General features: G+C 40.5%; 1 pseudogene; it reads right to left on the bottom strand.

Annotated features, from left to right (window-relative positions):
• Nucleotides 1–8,731: 8,731 nt before the first annotated feature.
• Nucleotides 8,732–10,398, bottom strand: LOC135873670 (protein FAM200C-like; annotated as a pseudogene).
• Nucleotides 10,399–10,847: the final 449 nt, after the last annotated feature.

Below are 10,847 nucleotides of genomic sequence, written 5' to 3'. Positions count from 1 at the left end.
AAATATTAACTAATAAATCCTCAACCACCCTACTAAGAAGGCAAATGTCGTTATCCCTATTTTATAGATTCAAGAGTGTTGAGGTTACAGCACAGAACTCTGCATTAGTTTGGTGCCAGAACTGGGATTGGAGTTCTCGATTTCCTGACTCTCAGTGATGTGCTCTTTCCTCCAGACCATGCTGCCTCCCCATTTGTTTAAACACATTTACAGTTTTTTTTTCTTATAGCCCTTATCTGAAGCCAATACCACTGGTGCATTTCATTGGTTTAGTTGCATGAGCTCTGAAACTGAATCTCATAATCCATTCACTGCTATATTGCATATTACTGGACATGAATTAGGCTTAATTAGGAATAATCTCCCCTTATTAAGTGCCAGAGGAGGCTCTGTGAGTTTCATGGATTATAGATTTTAAGGCCAGAAGAGACATTATGGTCATCTAACCTTCTGCATAAAACAAGCCATAGCATGTCATCAAGTGATTTCTGCATCAAACCCATAACTTCTGTCTTAGCTAGAGCATATATTTTAGAAAGACATTGAATCTTGATTTAAAGACTTCAAGTAACAGAGAAATCTGCCACATCCCCAGGTAAGTTATTCCAATGGTTAATTATCCGCACTGTTAAACAATTTGTGCCACATTTCTTGTCTGAATTTGTCTAGTTTCTGCTTCCAGCACTGGATCTAGTTACAGCTTTGTCTGCTAGATTAAAAAGCCCTCTATCATCAGAAATCTCCCCATGTAGATACTTGTAGACTGTGATCAAATCACTTCTTAACAGTCTCTTAGATAAACTAATAGACTGAACTTCTTTAATTGGTCACTGTAAGGCAGAGTTGCCAGAGCTTGGATCATTCTTGTAGTTCTTTTCTGTACCCCCTTCCAGTTTTTCCAATATCTTTTTTGAATTGTGGACACTAGAACTAGGCACCGTATCCCAGTAACAGTCATGGAATTTCATCCTAACCATTGCATTCATGAATAGTGTTTGTACTTTAGTGGACTGGGCATCAACCTTCCATTTACCGATGTGCTGTATGGACCTTGAGAAACATGTTGCGATCAAGGGCCTTAGTGAGTAGAGGCCCATTGTGTCACTGCCAGGAACATGGTCTTTCCCATCCACTGGCAGTATCCCGTCTCTCTGTATGTTGGTAAAAGAGAGAATATAGTCCTACATTTGTAAAATTGTGTCTTGTTTGCTGTGAAAAATGACATTTTCCCCACAGCAGTAATGGATCCATGCACTTTACACTGAAAGTGTCTCACTTAAAGCTAATTTTAGCATGATTTGACTGTGGCAGGAAGCTAAATCAAACCACTCATATTTGAGTTTCCAGCACACTTCCACCTTTATACATGGAAAGAAGTTGTACTTTTACTAAGATAAGTTTATTAAGTATATCTTGTTCCTTTGTAATATAAATGTTCTGTTAGCATTACCAATCTATCAATTAGTTTTACATGCCGCATTGCTGATTCTACATAATAATCCATTTTATCATCACCTTTCCTCTCTTGTGCCTTGCTATCATGAATAGTGTAAAATAAATATTATATCATATCACTAATCCTTTTGACTGCACTGTGGTTGAGGGTATGGATGGATACCTTAGTCTTTATGGATGGATCTCTTAGTCTTCATTAGCCTGAACAAAGAGGAGATTGCTTGAAATGTGGCCTCAGCACATAACATGTCCCATCATTTTAAATTTAAGACAAAATAGAGGCGGCATACTGCTTTTGGAATGAATCTGGTCATCCATTAAATTTCCTACCTGCATCAAATGGGTGACTGCTGAATGGACATGAAGATAAGGTATCTAGGAGAGGGGTCTGTAACAAATAGCATACAAGCAGACCTTGCTCTTAGGTTCTTCTGGTCTTAGGTTTGTATAACAGTAAAGGAAGTAGGGATCGATGGGTAATGGTTTTCCTGTCTGGCAAAAAAAATGAGATTTTTTTTTTAAAGTCTCTGTCCCAAAATAGGACATAAAATTGTAATCTCAAAAATGTTCTTGAGCCAAAAATCAAAATCAGTTGAGGTCAATCAAAATATTTCATTTTGATCATTTCAAAAAGTTTAGCTTCATATTTGACTTTTAAAATTTTTTTTTTTTTGGAAAAAAGTTAACTAACTTAAATTTTGAAATGAAAAGGCTTTTCAAAGCAAAAAAAATTGAATTTTTGGCTTAAAATGTTGAAATGGGACATTCTGACAATTTCAGAACTTTCATTTTCAAATCAGGAAATTTGTTGAATCTGATCCTTTCCCACAAAAAGGTTTCAGTTTCAACAAATTGGCATTAAAAAAAAAAAAGTTTCACTGAAAAATTGCCAAGCACCTCTACATGGTGCCCACAAGTGATCAATAGGAACAATGGTCCTGGTGCCTTATTTTCCTTATTAATAGCTCCAGAAGTACCTTAAAATACTTTAAACGTTAAAATCTGCCATGGAGTATGCTTGCTTTTTCTCCAGAACTGATCCTTGCTGTGCCATCTGTAACTCAAGTTAAAAAATGCATATGTAGAGGTAGAGTTCCCTGCTTGCTTAGGAACATCAGCCTTTATGCATCATCTAAAAGCTGTCATTCCACATTGTCTGACAGCACCATCTGGTTCTGAATGTGATATTTTAGCTCTGGCCATTTCTGGAGATAGTAGTGCCTCCACCATATTTAACTCAAGTGCTTCTACTTCTGCTGCATCTGCTGAGAGTGTCATGCTGATGCTGTCTCTCCAAATGATCCAAAAGCCAGATTGTTTAAATAGAAGCAATGAATAATTCAATAAGAAAAAGATAGAAAAGTAAGTGGGCTAGATCCTTAGCTGCAATGGTGCTATGATTGGTGCAGCTGAAGAAGGAAGGCACCCTTCACAAGCTGCCCAAAGCTTCAAAGGTTTTTTACAGTAGCTGAAAATTATGGGGAGAGAGGGGAGACGTGGCCTTTGCCCTTCCCCAAATTCCAGCCACTAAACCATGACCCTGGAAGGGAGAAAGTATACCATACGATGTCTCTGCACTATTGAAGTATCCTTTTATACAGGTGAAATCCTCTGGAGATCAGAGTTGAGATCAAAGCTGTAGACTACCGCCCAGATTGGCGCCCATATGCTAAACTCTTTATTTAGCAATGGTTCTAAAATTATAGTAATAACTCTTCCATTTTCTGGAGGAGAAACTTTATGCCAGGAGACATAGGGATGGATTTATTGGTATGCTCAAACTGCCTTCCACCACTCTGGTGACAAAAATCAGCTATAAATCTGACTTAAGGTGCTGGTTAAACTGGGTTTATGGCTGCCTTGAATCACTGGGGTGGTGGAAAGCAACAGTTTTTTTCTCTGGCCCTCTGTCTGGAAGTTATCAAGCCTTAGGTGTACCCTCAAAGGAAGAGACAAGGGGACAAAAAAAGGGAGAAGGATGCACATTTATCTACTGATGTCTGGACTAGGAGTCAGATATTAGATCCCCATTTATTGGTTTGCTTTACCTTCATCCTTTCATAATGCACAACTGAAAAATGGAACGATCAAACAAAACAAAAAGCTCAGATAGGTCTCAGCTTGCCAGGGAAAATAAGAGCACCGATTTAAAAAGTGACAATTGGATGAATAATTGCGTACACAGTGGACTGATAGTGGCACTAATATTTCAGGAGTATTTGAAGACAGTTGGCCGATATCAGGGCCGAGGAACTGGCCTTTTGCACCACTGTGGGAGTGCAAAAAATCATAGAAATGCAGGGCTGAGGGGTCACTTAGTCTAGGACCATTTGGAGCAGGGATGAAAGTAACATAAAAGACTTACCAGTACGGGGGCCTGGCTCCTGGCCCCTGGAAGGGGCGGGGCTTTGGGCAGAAGGGGCGGGGCTGGGGGGGGGGTCAGCCCTTCCAATTTAAAGAGCCTGGGCCTCTGGTCACTGCCACGGTAGTGGCAGCGGCTGGGAGCCATGGGCCCTTTTAAATGATCGGGCCCCGGGCCAACTGCCCCTTTGGACTCCCACCTGCTCTTGGCGGTCCTACTGGTAGGGTCCCTACCTGCAGGGCCGCCGACGGGAGGTGGCAAAAGTGGCAGCAACGTTAAAGCGTTGCAGTGGCCTGTACCTGCCCACTTTCACCTCTGATTTGGAGAGACAGCATCTCTGTTCTGAGGCAGGACCAAGTATACTTAGTCCATTCCTGACAGGTATTTGTCCAACCTGCTCTTAAAAATCTCCAGTGATGGGGATTCTACAACCTCCTTTGGAAGCCTATTCCAGAGCTTAATTATCCTTATAGTTAGAAAGTTTTTCCTAATTTCTAAACAAAATCTCCTGTGTGCAGATTATGCCAATTACTTCTTGTCCCACCTTCAGGGGACATGGAGAACAAGTGATCACCGTCCTCTTTATAACAGTCCTTAACATATTTGAAGACAACCCATTTTTTAAAAATCTTTCCTCATAACTCAGGGTAAACATTTTATTATTTTTGTTGCTCTCCTCAGGACTCTCTCCAGTTTGTCCACACATTCCTTCAGGTGCAGCACCCAGAATTGGACACAGTACTCCAGCTGGGGCCTGACTAGTGCTGATTAAAGGACAATTACTTCCTTTGTCTTACAGAGGACACTCCTATTAATTCAATCTGGGATGATATTAATCTTTTTGCAGCTGCATCACCCTGTTAACTCATTTGCAATTTGTGATTTTACTGTGATTATAACTCCCTGATCCTTTCCAGCAGTACTACCTCCTAGCCAGTTATTCCCCATCTTGTAGTTGTGTATTTGATTTTTTCCTTCTTAAAAGGGCTTTTCACTTGTCTTTATTGAATTTAATCTTGTTGATTTCTGACCAATACTCCATGTTATCACGGTCATTTTGAATTCTAATCCTGTCCTCCAAAGTGCTTGCAACCCCTCCCAGCATGGTGTTACCCTCAAATTTTATAGGCACTCTCCACTACACTATTCAAGTCATTAGTGAAAATAGTAAATAATACCGGACCCAGGACGGACCTCTTCGGGACCCCCTTAGATACATTCCCCAAATTTGACAGTGAACTATTGATATATACTCTTTGAGTATGGTCATTCACCCAATTTTGCAAAGAGGTCATAAAGCTGACCTAACTAAGCAGTTGAGGATTCACTCAGAATGGGGTAATCCCTGTTGGGCAAAGTGCTGATGTAGAGAGCTCTACACCACCACCTAGTGGCCACTCTGGCACAGGGATATGTTCAGGGGCAAGGAGCCTGGCAGATTCACTGCTGTCTTCTAGTGATCCTCTCAGTCATAATAACCTCTTGGAGGCTGTTACCAGCCAACATAAATGAGAAGAGCTTAAGGCCACTCTTATTTATGCTGAGGGCCAAATTGCCCCTGGCAAACCCAAAGAATCAGGTGGGGCCACCTGTGGCTCTCCCCTCGGGTGTTACCCTGAGTTCAGCTCAGATGGATCCAATAGGTTACATATTACACCTTTGGCCTAGTTTCATGGCGTCTCAATGTTTTAGTGTAGAGTTTTTGGGAAGATGAATAAGGAACTACACAATTAGCAAACAACAACAACAAAAATGGGGTTGATTAATTTAGGGTCTCTGAAGGCTTCTTGTTTTTTGGAGAACTAAAACAAATCTTATTGGTGTTCAAGGTAGAATTCTGTCCTACACTCTTCACCAGAGAATACCGAACAGTAAAAATTACACACTACAGAATCATTGCTTAGCGTAAAGCACATTCTGAACAGGGATATGCCACAGCAGAGATATCCTTCTTGCCCGGATGCTCATTGGTACCACTGAACTACATCCTTAACCTACAGGTATTCTGAAACAATGGAAGTAAGTCACTGTTTGGAAGGATGATTTCTGTAAAACAGAATGTTGCAGATTCAGCCAGAGTGCTGGTTGGAGCTGTCCCTAGGATAATAGTTGTCATTAAAGTTGGGTAAAATAATCAAAATCCCCAATGATCTTTTGCATGGAGTTATTCAGCAATCATCTTGTTTTCTTTAAAGCTGATCATCTAGAACAGTGGTTCTCAAACTAGGGCTGCCGCTTGTTCAGGGAAAGCCCCTGGCGGGCCGGGCCGGTTTGTTTACCTGCCGCGTCCGCAGGTTCGGACGATTGTGGCTCCCACTGGCTGTGGTTCGCCGCTCCAGGCCAATGGGAGCTGCGGGAAGCGGCGGACAGCACGTCCCTCGGTAAACAAACCGGCCTGGCCCGCCAGGGGCTTTCCCTGAACAAGCGGTGGCCCTAGTTTGAGAACCACTGAAAATGAATGGAGCAAAACTGGGCTTATATTTGGGGGGCGGGGGGCAGGGCGCTGTTCTGCAGTTGTGGGGCAAGGAGGAGAGTGAAGCAGTAGCATGCAGCTACATTGGAATCATCTTAATACCAGGGATGCTGCATGCTGGGCTGGCTCCTGGCACAAAATAGAGCCAACTCACCAACCTATGGCTCTATGGCAGAAGTAGACAACCTGCAGCTCGTGGGCCACACGCGGCCTGTCAGGGGAATCCGCTGGTGGGCTATGAGACAGTTTGTTTACATTGACTGTCCACAGGCACAGCCGCCCACAGCTCCCAGGGATGTGCTGGCTGCCATTTCTTGGAGCTCCCATTGGCTGGGAATCGTAAACTGTGGCCACTGGGAACTGTGGGTGGCCGTACCTGCGGACGGTCAATGTAAACAAATTGTCTCATGGCCTGCCAGTGGATTACCCTCATTGGCCTGAGGTTGAAGCTCCCTGGTCTTGCCACCATTCCCCTGGCTACAACTCTGACATGCATTTTGTTTACAGGAACAATGAGAACAAGCATAAATTACTACCCATCATAAGGCATGAATTCAATCATTGCTGAAATAGTCCTTTAATACAGACATATTCAAAAATTCCTAACATATAAACACAATACAGTAGCTGAAAAGGGATGATCGACCAGTTGCAGAGTGAAAGTCTAAGAGGAGATTAATTCCAGATATTAAATCTTTGCAGCACTCCAGACTCCTCAGTTTGAAACCTCATGACTTCCACCACTAGCCACAGAATAACACAATCATTCTGGAGGTTCAGTCTCGCCTACAGGCAAGAACTTGTCCCATCATAGCAGGAACAAAACTAGCACAGCGGGATCTTCAGTACCAGGCCTGGCAATAAGAGTCATCAACCAAAGAAGCAGTGTTCTTACATGTGAGTTTAAACTTGGGAATGTCATCTTTATAAATGTCTTTCTCAAACTGTTGCTATACCAAACTAGATGCATAATTAGTATAATCAGTTCCAGCAAATGGTGTGGCTTATCTCTAGAGCACCTACTCATAGTTACTGAAACTTTATAAGCATACTGGAGAACAAAGAAATGAAGCTGAATGGATTTTCTCAACTTAACCTTTTGATTACTTAAATAGCTCCCCCAACAAGTGTATCTTCTGAATGAACACCCTGTGTGACTGGAGAGAAATCATTACAGATGCAATGACAATGACTCTTCTCCAACTATGGCCCAAAAGGAAACTTTAATGGATCAGAGAATGAGTGAATCCTGTTAAATATATCAACATTATCAAACCTTTTGTTAAAACACATTTATGTAATGAGAAAACATTGTCTAGCTAGGCCATAGCAACAAAAATGAATTTGTTGCCAGTTTATATTTATGCTCTTGGCATCTAGCTAACACAGGAACTGGGCACTTGATAGATAGATAGATAGATAGATAGATGTAGGGTGTTTGGGTTGGATAATTGTCTCTAATTGTGAACCACTAGTGTAGTCAAGGGTAAACAGAGTTTACCCACTTCTTATTTGGGGAATATGGAGTTTACTTTAGGTTAGTTTACCCAATTCTTTTTTCTACCACTGCTGTGAACCCTTATTTACAGGCTTTTTGCTATAAATTCCACTGTAATATACTACTTTGTACCCCATCTCTAATTCACGGATATATTGGCAAGAGAGAAGAGGCATAAATCATAGTGTGTTATAAAGAAATACAAGATGCCTGTTGATCATTTTTAAATTTGAGGAATATGAAGAATAATTTCTTTTCTGCCTATAAGTTCTATGATTCTGTAATGCTCTTTGAGGCAGGAGAGATGGATGAAAGTTGAGAATGGAAGAAAGATGGGAGTTCAGGGAATCCACAGTTAATCAGTGGAGGTGAAGGAGTAAAGCTAACATGGCTGTTGGAGAGCTTTAACCCAGATCATTAGGTACATTTGGGGGTATTTTAATGAACCATTGGTACCTGAAGCCCAATGGAATTTCTGATGCATTCATTTATAATGCAGAAAAATCAAATCATGGATAGCTTTGGTCCACACATATTCATCGATGAGCAATCACCATGGGGTGGGGTGGGATGAGGCTGAGTGATATATAAAGAAGAGGACAATATAGGAGTCCGTTTAGAACATTGGTTCCAAAACTTTTTGGCATCACGCCCACTTTTTAATTTTTGAGAAACCTTCACGCCCCCCCACCTCTCCTTTACCATCACCCAACCCCCTTTTAACAAATGTAATTTGTAATTTAAAATTAAAAATAAGCAGTTTTTCTTGGCATAAAAAAATAATAAAAATGTAATTTAAAATAAGAAATAGCATGAACGAAACAAATTTAATGTGAAGGATGTTGCTGCATTTTCTTCATGAGTTGGGAAATCCTAGGTTTGAAAGATGAAAATGTGCAACGCAAATCGTTTTTGACATCCAGTCAATTCCTTTGTTTTGTTTTTATTTGACTAAACTTGAAAAGCTTTTTTCACAGAGGTACTTTGACGAAAACGGAAGAATAATATATAGCACTTCTTCTCCATCTTTCGGGTAAATTGGGAAATATTTTATCCAAAATTCCTCCAGGCTTAAGTTTTCAAAAATATCTTTCGCACTTGAATCGTATTTCATTTCGAGTGCTTGTTCTTGCAATACTTCTGGCAATGAATCGACATCAATGTTGAATGGATTACGTGCTAATTTATGAATGGGGTTGCCAGAAAAGTTGTCTGGAAAATAGCGGATGAATTCGTCAGCAAGGCAGTACAGATGAAACAAAATGTTGTTCTTCGGGTCCTCTTTACAAAGTTCAGCGAGTGATGAAAATGTTAGAAAAGACGAAAAGTTATTCGTCTGAGCTTGCATTCGACATTTCCAAAGCTTTATTTTTTCTGTAAACGCTTTGATGGCATCGTGGTGCACTATAGTGTTTACAGCGTTGTTTCCTTGCAGCTTCAAATTGAGATTGTTCAAAGATTCAAAAATGTCCACGAGGTATGCCAATGAAAGTTGAAACATTTGGTTCATAAACGCATGATATAACTCTTCTTTTTATTGTTGCTTGAGGAAAATTTCCACTTCGTCTTTCAGTTCGAATAATCTCAAAAGTATGTTCCCTTTGGAAAGCCATTGTACCTCCGTGTGAAACAAAATAATTTTATGATCCACTCCCAAATCCACACAAAGAGCTGCAAAAAGTCTTGTATTTAAAGCTTTGTTCTTCACAAAATTGACATCTTTGATGGCCAAATTCAACGAGTCATGTAAGTCATCTGGAAGGGTTTTAGCAACCAATGCTTGTCTGTATATGATGCAGTGAGTCGTGGCTACAGCTAGATTTTTTTCTTTCACCAATGTCACAAATCCAGAGCGAGAGCCAAGCATCGCTGGAGCACCGTCTGTGCAGACACCAACCAGATTTTCCCATGAAAGTCCATTTTCTTCAAAAAAGTCAGAAACCATTTTCATAACGTCAGAAGCCTTTGATGTGGTCGTCAATTCCTTCGAAAAAAGCAGTTCTTCTTTTACAATTCCATCATTAATGAATTGAACGTAGATAAGAAACTGACAGCATTGTGCTACATCAGTGGTATTGTCGCACTGAATTGCAAAAAAAGGAGAAGCTTTCACTGCCTCCACAACTTGAAGTTTTAGATCTTTCGCCATGTCATCGATGCGAAGTTTCACAGAATTGTCAGAAAGCGAAATTTCCGATATTTTTTCTTGCTTTCAGCACCAAGCACAATATCATAAGCTGCTTTCAACAAGCAAGGCTTCACAAGAGTTTCTCCTATTATATGTGCTTTCTTGGCTTTAGCGATGAGCAACGACAGTTCATAAGATGCTTATACCACTTTGGCCGACGCTTGATGAAAAGCTCCAGTAGTGTCCAGCTTTATGCGTTCTAAATTTTGAAGTTTATCAGCAAAAACCTCTTTTGGTTTGTCTTTCAAAGCGCTGGGGTTCTTTGTCAAGTGTCGCTCAAGACGACTGGGTCTCAAGGCATCATTGCTGAGAAGTGTGTGGCATACTACGCATTGAGGATGATTGATCCTGTTTTTTTCCATAAAGGTGAAACCATATTTAATGTAGTCTTCATTGTACTTCCTTTTCTTAATTGTGGCCATAATATACTAATAAAAAAAATCTATTAAAATATTTTTCCTGATTCATGAATAATAACGGACGCAAGTTAATTTGAGTTATTGTGAACGTTTATTTACTACTACTATTACATACGGACGCGTACTGCCCTATATATACACCCCACCACAGTCCGGCAAGTAGCCGGTCTTGCGCGGTGAGTGGTGGAGGAAACCACTCCCATGATAGAACAGTCTCGAACACTCTCACAAGCGAGCTAGGAAGTTTTAAAAAGTTCCATCGCTTTCTACATCATTCTTCGGCCTCCCCACTGACCAAAATGGCACTCCTACACATCAAAAGGCAAAAATATATATATATATATATTCGCATTTTGTGGTATGAAATTTGAAAACATTGCAGTTATATACTTTTATTTATAGTTGTATTTTTATTATTATTGTACTTTGTTATACCTTTATTCTTGTCTACT

The sequence above is a fragment of the Emys orbicularis genome, chromosome 2, assembly GCF_028017835.1.
Source record: "Emys orbicularis isolate rEmyOrb1 chromosome 2, rEmyOrb1.hap1, whole genome shotgun sequence".
NCBI classification, from domain to species: Eukaryota; Metazoa; Chordata; order Testudines; family Emydidae; genus Emys; species Emys orbicularis.
Note: the sequence above shows the minus strand (reverse complement) of the source record. Positions and strands in the feature narration are given on the sequence as shown.